The sequence below is a fragment of the Phascolarctos cinereus genome, unplaced genomic scaffold (assembly GCF_003287225.1).
Source record: "Phascolarctos cinereus isolate Bilbo 61053 unplaced genomic scaffold, phaCin_HiC Scaffold_7;HRSCAF=346, whole genome shotgun sequence".
Lineage (NCBI taxonomy): Eukaryota > Metazoa > Chordata > Mammalia > Diprotodontia > Phascolarctidae > Phascolarctos > Phascolarctos cinereus.
This window is the reverse complement of record NW_027556180.1, coordinates 90,223,562-90,239,994: the sequence shown is the minus strand read 5'-3', so window position 1 is coordinate 90,239,994 and position 16,433 is coordinate 90,223,562. Positions and strand designations below refer to the sequence as shown.

Here is a 16,433-nt window from a genome sequence, read left to right as displayed (position 1 = left end):
TCAAATTGAAAACTCCCAGGAAAATTATAGCCAACTTCCAGAGCTCCCAGGTCAGGGAGGAAACATTTCAAACCGCCAGAAAGAAAGAAATCAGATATTGTGAAGCCACATTCAGGATAACAAAAGATTTAAAGAATCAGAGGGCTAGGAATATGATAGTCCAGAAGGCAAAAGAGCTCAAATTACAACCAGGAATAACTTACCTGGCAAAACTGAGTGTAATCTTCAAGGGAAAAAATGTATATTTAATGAAATAGAGGATTTTGAAGAATTTCTGATGAAAAGACCAGAGCTGGAGAGAAAATTTGACTTTCAAATACAAAACTCAAGAGAAGCATAAGAAGGTAAATATGAAAGAGAAGTCAAAAGGGATTTGAAAATGTTAAACTGTTTACATTCCAACATGGGAAGATGATACTTGTAACTCCTAAGGACTTGATCATTATTAGAGCCGTTTGAAGGAATATATGTAGACAGAGAACATGGCTATGAGTTGACTATGATGGGATAATTTTTTTTAATTAAGGGGTAAGAAAAAGTGATGCACTGGGACAAACGGGAAGGGAGAGTAAGAACAGGAAAAAATACCTCATATAAAAGAGGTATGCAAGGAAGAGCTTTAATAGTAGAGGGGAAAGTGAGGGAGGGCAATGCTTGAATCTTATTCTCATCAGAACTGGCTCAAAGAGAGAATAACATACACACTTAGTTGGATATAGAAATCTATCTTACCCTCCAGGGAAGTAGGAAGGGAACTGGATAAGAAAAGGGGAGGGGTGGGGCAGAGAAGGGAGGGAGGACTAAGAGAGGTATTAGTCAGAAACAAAACAGACTTTTTTTTGGGGGGGCAAGGCAATGAGGTAAAGTAACTTGCCCAGGGTCACATAGTTAGTAAGTGTCAAGTGTCTGAGGTCAGAGTTGAATTCAGGTCTTCCTGTATCCAGGGCCAGTGCTCTATCCACTACACCATCTAGCTGTCCCCAACAAAACAGACTTTTGAGGAGGTACAGGAAAAAAAAGCAGGGGAGGGAAGGGAGAGAGAGAGAGAATAGGATTAGGACAATGGAGAGAAATACACAGCTATCATAACTGTGAATGTGAATGAAATGAACTCACCCATAAAATGGAAGTAGATAGCAGAGTGGATTAAAAACCAGAATCCAATAGTACGTTGTTTACAAAAAGCACACTTGAAAAAGAGCTATATATATATGAGTAAAAATAAGGGGTTGGAGCACAATCTGTTATGCTTCAGATGAAGTAAAAACAAACAAACAAATAAAACCAGGAATAGCAATCATAATATCAGACAAAGCAAAAGGAAAAATAGATCTAATTAAAAGGTACAAGTAAGGAAACTGTATCTCCTAAAAAGTACCATAGACAATGAAGTAATATCAATACTAAACATGTATGCACCAAATGGCACAGCATCCAAATTCTTAAAGGAAAAGTCAAATTAGCTACAAGAGGAAACAGACAGTAAAAGTATACTAGTAGGGGACCTCAACTTTCCCCTCTCAAAACTAGACAAATCTAACCACAAAATAAACAAGAAGTTAAGGAGATGAATAAAATTTTAGAAAAGTTAAATACGACAGACCTCTGGAGAAAACCAAATGGGAAGAGAAGGAGTATACATTTTTTTCAGCTGTCCATGGCACCTTCCCAAAAATTGACTATGTATTAGGTCATAAAAACATCACAACCAAATGCGGAAATGTAGGAATATTAAATGTATCCTTTTCAAACCATAATTCAATAAAAATTACATTCAGTAAAGGGACGTGGAAACAAATTAAAAATTAATTGGAGTCTAAATAATCTAATCTTGTAATATGAGTGGATCAAAGAACAAATCATAGAAACAATAATTTCATGAAAGAGAATGATGACAATGAGACAACATACCAAAATTTGTGGGATGCAGCCAAAGCAGTACTTAGAGGAGAATTTATATATCTAAATGCTTACATCAATAAGATAGAGAAAGAGTAAATCAATGATTGGCCATTCAATTTTTTAAAAAAACTATATAAAAGAACAAATCAAAAATCCCCAGTTAAACACCAAACTGCAAATTCTACAAATCAAATGAGAGATGAATAAAATTGAAAGAAAATGATTGAAGTAATAAATAAAACTAGGAGCTGGTTTTATGGGGGAAAAACACAACAAAAAAGATAAACCATTGGCTAAATTGATTTTTAAAAAAGAAAAAAATTACAAGTATCAAAAATGAAAAAGATGAACTCACCAACAATGAAGAAGAAATTAAAGCAACTATTTAGAAATTATAAATGCCCAGATAAACAGAAGAGGAAATAGAATACTTAAATAATCTTAGAAGAAGAAATTAAACAAGCTATCAATAAACTCCCCAAGGAAAAAAAATAAACATCAGGACCTGATGCATTCACAACTGAATTCTATCAAACATTTAAAGAACACTAATTCCAATACTATATAAACTGTTTGGGGAAATAGGCAAAGAAGGAGTCCTACTGAATTCCTTTTGTGATGCAAATATAGTCCTGATACCTAAACCAGAAAGAGCAAAAACAGAGAAACAAAACTATAGACCAATTTCCCTAATCAATATTGATACAAAAGTTTTAAATAAAATATTAGCAAGGAGATTATCCCAATATATCACAAAGAGCACACATTATAATCAGGTGAGATTTAAACCAGGAATCCAGGGTGAAAGCATAATTGACCATATCAACAACAAAAACAACAAAAATCATATGATTATCTCAATAATTGCAGAAATAGCTTTCAATAAAATACAACATTCATTCATTTTTTAAAAATATTAGAAAGCATAGGAATAAATAGAGCCTTCCTTCAAGTAATAAGTAGCATCTATCTAAAACTATAAGCCAGCATTATCTGCAATGGGGTTAAGCTAGAAGCCTTCCCAATAAGATAAGGGGTGAAGCAAGGATGACTATCATCACCACTATTATTCAACATTGTATCAGAATGCTAGCCATAGTAATAACAGAATAAAAAAATTGAAGGCATTAGATTAGGCAATGAGGAAACAAAACTATCACTCTTTGTAGATGATATGATGATATGCTAAGAGAATCCTACAGAACTGACTAAAAAAACTAGTCGAAACAATTAAAAACTTCAGCAAAGTTGCAGGATATAAAAATAAACACACATCAATCATCAATATTTCTATATATTACTGACAAATTCCAGCAGGAAGAGATAGAAGGAGAAAAAAAATTTAAATAACAGCAGACTAAATATAAAATACCTGGGAGTCTACCTGTCAATACAAACCAAGGAACTAGATGAACACAATGACAAAACATTATTCACACTAATAAAGTTAGAGTTAAACAATTGGAGAAATAGCAATTGTTCATGGGTAGGCTAAGCCAATATAATAAAAATGAGAATTCTACCTAAGTTAATTTTATTTATTCAGTGCCATGCCAAACTATCAAAAATTATTTTATAGAGCCAGAAAAAAATAAAAACAAAATTCATCTGGAAGATGAATCCGGTCAAGCATATCAAGCGAATTAATGGAAAAGAAATGAAGGAAGTTAGTCTAGCACTACCAAATTTCAAACTGTATCACAAGCTATAATCATCAAAAAAATCCAGCACTGGCTAAGAAATAGATTAATGTTTTGGATACACAATACATAGAAAAAATGACTAATGTAACCCATTGTTTGATAAACCCAAAGACCCAGGCTTTTGAGACAAGAACTCACTACATGTCAAAAACTGGTGGGAAAACTAGAAAGCAGTTTGGCAGAAACTAGGTATAGAACAACATTTCACACCATATACCAAGATAAAGTCAAAATGGGTACATGATTTAAACATAAAGGGTGATATCATAAGCAAGCTAGGGAAGTATGGAAAATTTTACCTGTTACATCTATGGATAAGGGAAGAATTTATGACCAAACAAGAGATAGAATTATGGGATGTAAAATGGATACTTTTAATTACATTAAATTTAAAAGGTTTTGTACAAACAAAACCAATGCCTTTAAGAAAGCAGGAAACAGGAGAAAATTTTATAGCAAGTTTCTCTGATAAATGCCTTGTTTCTTAAATACATAAAGAAGTGAGTCAAATTTATAAGAATACAAGTCATTCCCCAATTGCTAAATGGTCAAAGGATATGAATAGGTTGTTTTCAGAAAATCAAAGCCATTTATAGTAATATGAAAAAATACTCCAAATCATATTGATTAGATAAATGCAGGTACCACCTCACACTTATCAGATTGGCTAACATGACAGAAAAAGGAAATAACAAACGTTGGAGGAGATGTGAAAAAATTGGGACACTAATGTGCTGTTGATGAAGTTGGGAACCGACCCAACCATTCTGTAAAACAATTTAGAACTATCCCCAAAGAGCTATAAAACTGTACATACCCTTTGACTTGCGAATACCGCTACTAAGACTCTATCCCAAAGAGATCAAGCAAAAAGGAAAAGGTCCTCTATGTACAAAAACATTTATAGAAGCTCATTTTGTGGTGGTAAAGAACCGAAGTTGAGGGGATGTTTATCAATCGGAGAATAGCTGAGCACATTGAACAAGTATATGATTGTGACAGAGTACAATTGAACTATAAAAATAATTAGCAGGATAGTTTCAGAAAATCCTGGGAAGATTTATATGAACTGATAGAAAGTGAAGTAAGCAGAACCAGGAGAACATCATACACAGCAAACAACAATATTATACAGTGATTAACTGTAATGACTTAGCTATTCTGACCCATTCAATGACAAGACGATTCCAAAGGACTTATAAGGAAAAATGCTATCTACCTTCAGAGAGAGAACTGATGAAGTCTGAATTCAGAGGAAAGCATACACTGCCTTTATTTTTCTTGGGTTTCGTTGTTGTTTTTGGCCTGTGTTTTCTTTTGCAACATGGTTAATATGGAAATATGTTTTGCATGACTTCACATCTGAGATAGAATTTGAACTCAGCTCTTCTTGACTCCAGGCCCAGAATTCTAATCACTGCATCACCTAGCTGCCTCACAGTACCTTCTAGAATGAAAGTTAAACCTACTCCAAACTACTTTTAAACTGCCCATTAAACTATAAGCTGTTTGAGACCAGGGATCATTTTTTGTCATTCTCTGTACACCCAATGCTTAGCACAATGCCCGGGCACATAGTAGGTCCTCAATAAATGTTTGTTGACTGAACATTCTAAACATTTTAAAACATTCTGTTTGGCTCTTAAAGATATAGTAATTATATTAGTAGACACCACGGCAAAGCTTTGTGAAACAGATAGTACATTAGAAAGACCTCTGAACTTGGAATCAGAAGCTACTGAGGTTCAAATCTTAGTTCTAATACTTATCAAAAAAGAATCATCAATTTAAAGTTGCAAGAAACCTTGAAGGTTGTCTAGCCAAACTTCTTCAGACCTAGAGATAGAGAGCAACTTTCCAAGGGTCACATGAAAAATTCATATCAGAGCCAAAATTCAAACTCTAGTCCTCAGATTCCTCATTTGTAAAAGGGGAATAATTATATTTATAGCAATAACCACAAAGGATTGTTGTGACTTTCTTCATAATGGTAGTGTTAGACATAATTATTCTTACTATAAAGGAGAAATAACAGAAATTAGGTAGCAGTATTGTAGACAGGACTAAGGTAAGTAACATTGATAAAGGAGAGTCAAGTGGGAAACACAAGGGGTTTAAAGTAGGAACACGTCAAAGACCTAGTCCTGGAGAGAACTGGCTGGGGACAGGAGGGAGACTCGGGGGGGGGGGAGAAGGAGGAGGTAACAAGGTAGAACCAGAAAACTGTTGGAAGTGTATCAGCATGAGCACACACCCCACCTCACCCCCCCACAAATGGAAACAAGGATTGTAATTTCGTGTGGAAGACATCCATAATCACTGACCATTACTCCTTTTGTCTCCTTGTTTTAGGTCAATTTTCCATTTATTTGTACCATATTTGTACCAATTTGGCATTCGGAGATATCAAAGCACCGTAACACTATGTATGCTAAAGCCCCATTTTGTTTCTCTCTCATTCACCTGTGTTCCCTGGTTTCAAACAGCAGCATTTCAAGATCAAAGTTAATAAGCTTTCCCCTTATCCCACAAGATGACAAGGTATGAAAACATGAAAGGACTTAAAGGGGTTTAGATAAATTCATGGATGACAGAAGTCAACGTAGGCATAGGATCTTTTCTTTTTCTTCTAAAACCTGTTTGTTTTCATTATTTTAGAGCAACAGCAAACAACAATTTTGAAATAATTTATTTCAAATCATCTTAGGAACAAAGGAAGACAAAAAGAAACAATTACTTTACAACACAGAATAATTAGCTAACTGATTCGGAGCCAAATGGAGAACAAGAGGGAGCGTCTGTCTGACTTTGTCCTTGACCTCTGAGGATGGAGCTGCACCTGTTCACTGCTGAAAAGCAAGGAGTGGGTGGCGGGACTGGAATGACAAGAGAGGTGCTTTATAATGATGCCAGTTCCCACTTTAAGAAGGAATACCTCAACAAGTTCTTCTTCCCTTTCTTCTGGACTTTAACCTCAAAGTTGAAGCATTCAGGGTGAGAGCAGACTGTGAATTCTGATTTTTGCCAAGGCCCAGGCAACTGTTTCTCAATTACTCTTCAACTAGAACAATCAAGTTCATAAGAACTAAAGAAACAACACAAATAACTGCAATGACACCAACAGCAGTACACAGACACACACACAAACACACAAACACACACTCACCCTGGACATGATCATGAAGGAAAAGTGGGATCTTTCAAGGTTCATTTTCAGTCTTTTAGTGTGACATCAGAAAGGGCAGAAAATAGCCCTCAGGGCTATAAGCTATTGAAGGCAGAATTATCAGGCTGAATGAATCATAAGTTTGACTGATTATGACAATTCTTACATTCAAAAGATTCTTATTACAGGGTATATGGTATTTGATATTTGAGAATTTGGTATTTTGATTCCTATTACAGGGTATTGGAGAAGGATATTTGATCCCTTCCCTATAATTCTAGAAATTATAGGGAGAAATGTGATTTCTTCAATACTCAGGACCTAAGCTTTTTAAAATAAAAATGAGCACAGAAAGCTGCCCTCCAAGTAACAAAGAGATGGGCAACCAAAACAATTTTCCATCCAAGATATTAAATTGTTCACTCATAATGATGAAGCCAGCCTGTGGCAGTTCCTGATTGGTCGCTCACAGAACTTTTCTGAACTGACTTGAACAGATGGAGGAACTGTACAGCTAAAATGTGATGGATATATTTAGCTCCCAAAAGCCTGGAGTAAAACCAGAGTGAGGATCAGGAGATCAAATCCTTAACAGTAAAGGCAAAAACACAGTTGCTGAGGTTTTTTTTTTCCAATTGAAATGAGTATAGAAGAGTTTATTCTGAAATGCACTTTGGTGCAACTCCACCTTCAAGTGATTCTTTTCCCCCTTTCAGCATTGATTTTAAAATCTGATATTTTTAACCTTTCCCTTTCTTCAACAACACAAACTTTTGGCTAACAGAGTGTTATTGTTCCCAATGTTATTAGCATTTCTGAAATAGTTTTAAAATTTAAATCTGCTTTATGATAGGCAGGCAAGATATCATCAGATCAGTTAAATACCACCAGACCAAGAAAGCAGCCATTTTTAAAGGATAGACCGAAAAGGCTAAATATCCATCTGTCTATCGATAGATAGATAGATAGAAGGTGAGTACCTTCTCAACCTAGAGAGATATGATTTGAAAAACTAACCCCCTTCCTGAGAATTTTGACCCCATAAGATGCCACTCTTCCCCACCAGATCTTGGCTCACTGGTTTTCCAATGTCACTGCTTTTTCTCACTACTAATTACTTAGGTTCTGGGAGAGGGCAGAGGTATTTTTCTTCCCTCCTTTTTTTTACTACTCAGAAAAATACATGACACTTCTGCAGAGAACAATATAGTAAAGGAATGAAACTTAAAATATCCAATATTCAAGTGTTTCTGTGATATCATCAATGTGGATGTGGCCCATAATGATAGATAGTAACCCATCCTTGATTACCAAACCTGTGCAACTCTTACTCATGTCCTCCTATAACTCTGTGTGTGTGTGTGTGTGTGTGTGTATGTGTGTGTGTGTGTGTGTGTGTGTTGGGAATACAGGCAACTGCCTCACTTTCTCCTGATGTTACAAGAAGCACATGGGCTGTCCATTGATTATCCCTCACTCTCACTATGTGGCCAGTCCATCCTATGTTGAAATTAACCATTTTCTTTCAAATGGCATACTTTACTCTAGTTTTTCCTCACGGTTACTCATTTACTGTATTACCATCAACCTCCACCCAATGTATGCCTACCCATTGCCTTCTGAGTGATATTCATTTTTACTTATTTGGAAATTATAAGGTAGCATGGCTCATAGCCATATATTACCATCAATAGTATGTTAGTATTTAAAACATTTTATTTCTGGGAAAAGTTTGAGGTCTACATAAAAAAAAATTTGCAATTCCCTACCCTAACAAAAAAAACCATGGATTGACAGTTGTTAATATTAATTAACTCAATGATCTCTTTTTTTCTTATTAATAAGATCTCAGATTATTTCTATACATGAAACATTTCCCTCTACTTCTTATATATTGTGAATCAATTCCTCAATACCTTCACAACTGTGTCACCTCCAGCACATATCTTCTATTTGTACAAAAAGGTCTTAATCATTTGAAATGTCCTGTCTTTATTCTCTTTAGTGCCATTTCCTCTATAACAACATTTGGGATTGAGATATTGGAGTCCAAAGGTGATAGCTCTAGTATTCTTGATGATGAAAAAAATTATAATAGTATTTACAGATCTTCAATTGTGTTTTGTTTGTTGTTCTTCCATTTTGATTTATAAATCTCCTTAGGGTAACTTTGATTAGTTGTTATCTAATTCATTTTTTTAAAATCAGTTAAACAATTATTATATTAGGTTTTAGGAGACAATACTTATTATTCATAATCTACCATTCTTTCCCATAAGATTTTATAGATGAGCTTATACTCTAAACTAGTGCTGCCCTTGACTGACATACCACTCTACTTGAAAAGGCAACTATTTGCTGACTATCATTCTTTTTAGGCTCTTTTGTTTTTGTTTTTTGGTGTGATTTTTGGCGAGGCAAGCAGGGTTAAGTGACTTGCCCAGGGTCACACAGCTAGTGAGTGTCTGAGGCTGCATTTAAACTCAGGTTCTCCTGACTCCAAGGCTGGTGCTCTATTCACTTTGCTATCTAGCTGCACCTTTTTAGGCTCTTTTGACCCGAATGCTATGGCAAATTAATTTACATTAGTTAAACATATATACAAAATTTTTGTAGTCTATGTCTCCGTCCTTTCTTGCATCTACATCCCACTTTTCATTGTCAATATCATTTAAATAGCTCACAATGCAATCATTTTGAATGCTTTGTACTGAGTTTGATCCTTGACTTAGCTTTTGGTGTTCTAAATATGAGATCCTTATATAATTATCAGTGAGTGGACACACTAGTGGAGGAACTGAATCATATCAATTTTGATATTCTTGCTATAAGTGAAGGAAAACTTTTTTAAAAAAGGAAGCTAAATGGAAAGAAAGCTTGCAGAGACGAATAAAGCATTGGCATAGCTGCTTTTATCATTCACCTAAATGTAGCACTAAGGAGGAGAACCCAGACAGGGAAGACTTACACCAAGATGTCATGAATGCTTTTTTCAGGAAAAGAATCCAAAGATACTCTACCAGGCAAGCACAGAATATTTTAACAAACAGAAAACCACCGCGTACTGATATGGAGCAGAGTGCAAGACGAAAAGGAATTCCCTGTGGGATGGTGCTCTCGTCCACATGTTCTTGCTTAATGATGAAATTTTGTAGCTTGTTTCAAATAGCTCCAAACTGATTCAGAAAATCATTTCTCAATCAGCTGCACAATCAGACCTCCCAACTTATTATAACCAGGAAAATACAATAACAATTGGTGGGTAAGTTTACATGCTAATAGTGACACTTCAGAGCAAATGGGCTTCACTCTCAGTTTTTCTTTTCTTTCATGACTAGGCCTTCTCTTTGCCAGGTCTTATCTTCAACTGTTTTATCATTTCCTTTCCTCTGGTTGGTGGATTTTGTTTGTCTTGGCTGTCAGGAATCTGCTTATTGACACCCTCAGGTCAGGACATGAGAAGTAGGGTCTTAGGAGAGGATTCTTTTTCCTAAGCTCACAACCTCTTCCTCCCTCATTACAACTTACAGCCTCACTTTATAAGCTTTAGGCCTGTGTCTCCTTCTTGAGCCATGGACTGTAAAATCCCTACATTTCTCCTTTGGCTCCTACATGAGAAAGACCTCTCTCTGTTCCAAGTTTTCTTTCTCATACTTCATATTTCTCTTTCTCCAGCCTTCCTTTTGGAAATTTCTGTGCTCTGTGCCTAGTTCTTTTTCTCTATTTTTCTCGACCTCTTCTCTCAATTCCTGGCTGATCTGCCCCCAGCAAATTACCCTTAGTCATAATGCAGTGGTTAGACTTGTAACCGATGGTTATGTAGCATCCTCAAATTATTGCTCAAGATGAACACCAGACCTTGGAGCTCAAGAATATAGGCCTCCACGGCTCCTTCTCTGAGCTTAGCTTTCCTACACACTGCCACCAACATAAAGTTCTTTTCCAGAATGCCTCTCTGATCTAGTACTGACCCTACATTCCTAGACCTCATCACATTGACCAAGCTGGAAAAACAGACTCTAGAGTCAATAGCCTCATACTCCTGCTCTAACTATACTGGTTCTACGCATCTCATTTTCTCAGTAACCTGAATATGACCTATGCCTCCTGCCTTGCCAGGGAAGCTGTCTAGTCAAATATAAGTGTACAGTCAAAATCTCTTAAACAGAGAATATGCATATATAGAACATTCTTTTCCTCTATTCAAAGTAGGACTAGACAGTAACCACCTAAAACTCTAAGAAGAAATTGAATAATACTCACAATTACCCTGATTTTATAGGGAGGCTATCGAGGTGCAATGCCTTGCATAGAGTAGGCATTTAAAAACACGTTTGTTGAAATCAATTGAGAAACAATGGAGTGAAGCATCTTGCAAAGACACAATTCATAGTAACAGCCCCATACATAACTGCACCTTGCTTCTTTCCCACAGACAAAAAGCTATAAAAAAGAGAAAGAATTTTCAAAAACCAGATTTGTAAATCAGATAAAATGATGCAGGGGATAATTGTGCATCTTTAAACATCTTTGAGCCTTCCTAAGCTAAGATCATAGAGCTTGGTATTTCTTAAATTTCAAATATGCCCATTCCCAACTTCTTGCTTACAATGAATTTTTATAGCAAGGCATCTCAATTTGTGAATTCTGGCCATTGGAGATGCAACCCTCTAATGAGACAATAGTCTGCTTTGGTTGTAAAGCTTTGTGACATTTAAGAGTGTTTACCTTATATATCTCAAAAAACAGAAAATGCTTCTCACACAGTAAAAAATGCTTATTGGATACATTTCCAAAATATGCTAAGAAAAAGTCCTAAGTGATATATCTTTCTGTGTAATGGAATAGCACTCTTTTGGGGTTTTTCTTATGCGCTATTGTTTATAAACTTGGGTCAAATTAAATCATACTTAATTTAAGTGGATTTATAATACTTTGATGAAAGCTGTCAAATAACATACTTTTCCTCAGAGGAAGTAATCCTGGAATCATTTTTTTTTCCTTTGATGCCTGTGAAATCTCACAAAGCAATCAGGGTCCAGTGACTTCTAATGTGAAAATTCCTTTGTTTAACATAAAAAGCCTTTTTCAATCTATCTCTAACCTACTTTTGAGCTTCCTTGCACATTACTTCCTTCCATGCATACCATGGTCCACCCAAACTGGCCTCCTTACTATTCCTCTTATACATGATATTCAGTCTCCCATATCCAAGCCTTGGCAATGACCCTGTGCCTGCAATGTATTCCCTCCTCATCTCCTTCTGTCTGAATCTTTAGTTTTCTTCAAAGGTTCACCTCAAGCAAGCACTATCTTCTGCAGGAAGGCTATCCTAATGGCCTCACTGTTAGTGTCTCTCCTCCAAAATCACTTTGTACCTGTTTGTGTATGTGTACCTACACACACACACACACACACACACGCACACACACGTATGTATACATATATAAAAAGTATACATACACATGTGTGCACACGTATATGTGTGTATGCATATGTATTGTGTATTTATGTATGTATGTGCATGTGTATATGTGCGCGTGTGTGTATATGTATGTATATATATATATATAGTCTCCCTCTATTGGGACACAGTAGGCAATTCAAAAATGTATTTGATTGAAGAAGGAATGACTCAAGAATCCTTCCTTGTTAATGACAAAACTGTCACTATATTTTTAGTACATATTCAGCAGTGACTCGGATAAAAGCATTGATGGCATGCTTATCAAACCTACAGATGACACAAAGCTAGAAGTGATATCTAACACAGTGAATGGCACAGTTAGAATCCCAAAGCATCTGGATAAGCTAGAGAATTGGGCTGAATTCTAAAAAGGTGAAATGCATTACAGATCAATCAACCTCACAACTAGAAGATGGTGAAGTCATGGACGGACTGCAGTTCTGTCAAAGAGTTGGGAATTTTGGTGGATTAAAAACTCAGTATAAGTCAGCGCTGTGATGTGGAAGCCAGAAAATTTAATGCAAAACTGATGGTTCCACTGTACCCTGACTTCATGATACCTCATCTGGAGTATTTTTTTTTAGTTTCCTGCACAGTGTTTTGAGGACATTTGCAGGCCTGAGAAAGACCAAAAGAGGGCAGCTAGCAGGGAAGCATTAAGTCCAAGACATACAATGATTGGTCGAAGAAATCAGGCATGTTTAGCTTGGCATAAGGAAGAATGCAGGGGCAGCTAGGTGGTGCAGTGGATAGAGCACCAGCCCTGAAGTCAGGAGGACCTGAGTTCTGATCCGGCCTCAGACCAAATACTTGACACTTACTAGCTGTGTGACCCTGGGCAAGTCACTTATCCGCAACTGCCAAAAGAAAAAAAGAGGGGGACGAATCCAAGATAATCAGATTATATTACATAATTGGATGATTGGATATATAATTGGATAATAATTGATAATTGCCTTCCAATATATGATGGGCTAGCACACGGAGGAGAAATTAGGCTGTGTGTGGTCCCAGAGGTCAGGATCAAGAACAGTGGGTAGAAGTTGCAAAGAAGCACATTTAAGCTGGATATCAGGTAAAATTTCCTAAAAATTAGAACTGTGCAAAAATGAAAGGGGGCTACCACCTCAAGAGGTGGTGGGTCTCCCCTCCTTGGAGATCTTCAACCAGAGTATGTTACAGTGGGGATTCGATTAAATGGTCACTGAAGTCCCTTCCCACACTAATGTGCTGCGACTCTGGAACCGGAATATATGTTTAACGCCTTGGGCAGCTTGACAGTACAACTCAGTAGAATGACACCCCCCCCGCCCCGCCTCTACCACCAGCATCACCACCATCTAAGGACACCATACATGAATAAATGCACGGGAGATGCCATCAAGGAATGACAAAAGACTGAAATGACTCTCATACAATGATGTTTTTTTCTCCATCTGTCTCTGTGTATGTCCTTCCCCTTTCTTGCCTCTAACATCCTCCTCTCCCTCCTCCCCTCCTCCAACCTCCCCCACATATCTGTGCAATGGCAGTGAAATAGTATAGTCTTTAAACATCAGCTAAGCAGTTCTAATTGTGGGTGGCCTCCAGAGGGAGCACAAAGAGGTGGCCCTCACCATACATCAACTGCTTCCTTTCATACAGTCCAATAGCCCTGCCTTGATTATCGTTGTAACTACCGCTCACAGGCCTGGCATAATGGCATACCTTCAGAAACACCCAGTGGTTTGACTGCAGTCCTGGAGCTTTGGCCAGTGAAGAGCGGTCCTGAGCAGCTACTTCAGTATGCTTCAAAGAGGAGATCACAGATTGTCCTGGCCATTCCTGTGGCAAATGGAAAGGAAAATAAATACACAACTATATAAATAGTAGCTATTTCTTTGTGCTTTTACATGTATGGCTTTTAGTTCCATAAATTTCACCTAGAAGAATCTCATAGATTTATAGGCAGCTAAGTAACACAGTGGATACAGCACCAGGCCAGAAGTCAGAAAGACCCGAGTTCAAATCTGCCCTGAGGCACTTACCATGTGACCCTGGCCAGGCAAATCACTTAACATCTACCTGCCTCAGTTTCCTCATTTGTAAAATGAGGATAAGAGCATCTACTTCTCAGGGTTCTTATGAGGACAGAATAAGATAATATTTGTAAAGCACTTTGCAAACCTTAAATTTAAATATAAATTTCAGCGGCTATCATTCTTCATCATCATCATCATCATCATCTTAAATACACCTCATCTTCTCAGGGTCCAAGTGCAGACAGGCTCAGGAGATTTATAATGGAATAAACTGTTGTTCAGTTGTTTCAGTCGTGTATAATTCTTCATGATCTCTTATGGGGTTTTCTTGGTAAAGATATGAGAGTGCTTAGCCATTTGCCTGCCCATTTTACAGATGAGGAAACTGAAGCAAACAGCATTAAGTGACTTGCCAGGGTCACACAGCTAGTAAGTGTCTGAGGCAAGATTTGAACTCAGGAAGATGGAGTCTGCAGAGCTCTATCCATTGTGTCACCTACCTGCCCCAATAGAACAAATAAGAAAAGACTAATACAGGAGTTGTGGGAGGTAGGGGGCACACTAATTCACTGATAGTGAAAGCATGAATTGGTCCAACCATTCTGGAAAGCAATCTGAAATTCTGCACAAAGAGTAAACTCAAATGTCTCAGAGATTCCATTTCTAGGCATATTCCCAAGGAGGTCAATGACAAAAAAAGAAAGTTCCCTAAATATTTTTAATAGCATTTTTTGTAGCAGTAAAGAATTAGAAACAAAAGCAGTACCCAACAATTGGGGAATAGTTAAACAAATGGTGGTACCTGAATGTAATAGAATAATGCTGTGCTATAAGAAATGATGACTAGGGGGCAGCTAGGTGGTGCAGTGGATAAAGCACCGGTCCTGGATTCAGGAGAACCTGAGTTCAAATCCGACCTCAGACACATAACGCTTACTAGCTGTGTGACCTTGGGCAAGTCACTTAACCCCATTGCCTAGCCAAAAAAAAAAAAAAGAAATGATGACTGTAATGAACTCAGAGAAGCATGGGAAGACTTGTATAAACTGATGCAAAGTGAAGTAGGAAAACCAGGAAGATGATACACACAACTACTGAAACAGTGTAAATGGAAAGAATGCTAGACAACAAAACAATTAAAACTGAAGGTTGACAAGTTAAAATGTCCAAGCTTGGCTTTAAAGAACATACAAAAGGGTATCTCCTGCCTCTTCTTTATAGAGGCAGGAGATTATGGCTGTGGAACAACTATAGTAACAGAATTTTTCAATAACTTGATTAGTTTTGCTGAACTTCTTTTCCCCTTTTTATTCTTAATTATAAGGGATGGTTCCCTGGGAAGAAGATGGAAGAAGGTTACATCAGGAAATAAAGGTGATATATAAATGAAAGACAGCAATAACATTTTATTTTTCAAAAAAAAGAGGAGAGGCTAGGTGGTGGCTCAGTGGATAGAGTACCAGCCCTGGAGTCAGGAAGACTTGAGTTCAAATCTAACCTCAGACACTTGACACTTACTCTCTGTGCAACCCTGGGCAAGTCACTTAACCCCACTGCCCAGCAAACAAAACAAAAAATAAATAAAAAAATAAAAAGAGACAATATCCACAATATATCTTACCTCTATATTTTATCTATTCTATTCTCAGTAACACTTTCACTCAGAAGATGTCCCCTAATTCCAAGGTTGGGTTGTCGGGTCTCTTGGAGTCACAGCTCCTGCCCTGACCTAATATATTCGTAATTAACACTGATACCATTCCCATATCACTGTCTTAGTATCAGAGGTTTCAGAGCTGAATTAACTTCCAGATGAAGAAACTTTCAAGTAAGGAAACTATTTAGCAACTTACAGTATTAGACAATTGTCTCGATCACTGCAAGGACAAGTTACAGCCAGAATGTATTAAGAGCAGAACTTGAACCCAGGTCTAGGTCTCTTGTAAATCCACTATATCACACTAACTCTTAAGTATATGATTACGTGTAAATTGCCATGGAAAATAGCTTCCTCTAAATTTCACTGGCTTCATGGTTTTCAACAGCCCTTTTCCCCAAAGATTATTTTTTCACAGGAAGAGTCAGATAAGGGATGAGCAGGCCCAGCTACTTATTAATCTTTCAGGAAGGTAAACAAGTATCAAAGAAGCCACTTACAAACAAATGTCATCACA

At 37.0% G+C, this 16,433-nt stretch overlaps 1 protein-coding gene across 3 annotated transcripts in view; it reads right to left on the bottom strand.

Annotated features, from left to right (window-relative positions):
- Window positions 1–16,433, bottom strand: part of ENOX1 (ecto-NOX disulfide-thiol exchanger 1) — a 677,866-nt gene that overhangs the window by 427,004 nt on the left and 234,429 nt on the right. For all 3 annotated transcript variants that reach the window (XM_078147594.1, XM_020971657.2, XM_020971652.2), the window contains one exon: window positions 13,946–14,062. The gene's annotated coding sequence lies outside the window, so the exon portion shown is untranslated. The remainder of the gene's footprint in view (window positions 1–13,945; window positions 14,063–16,433) is intronic.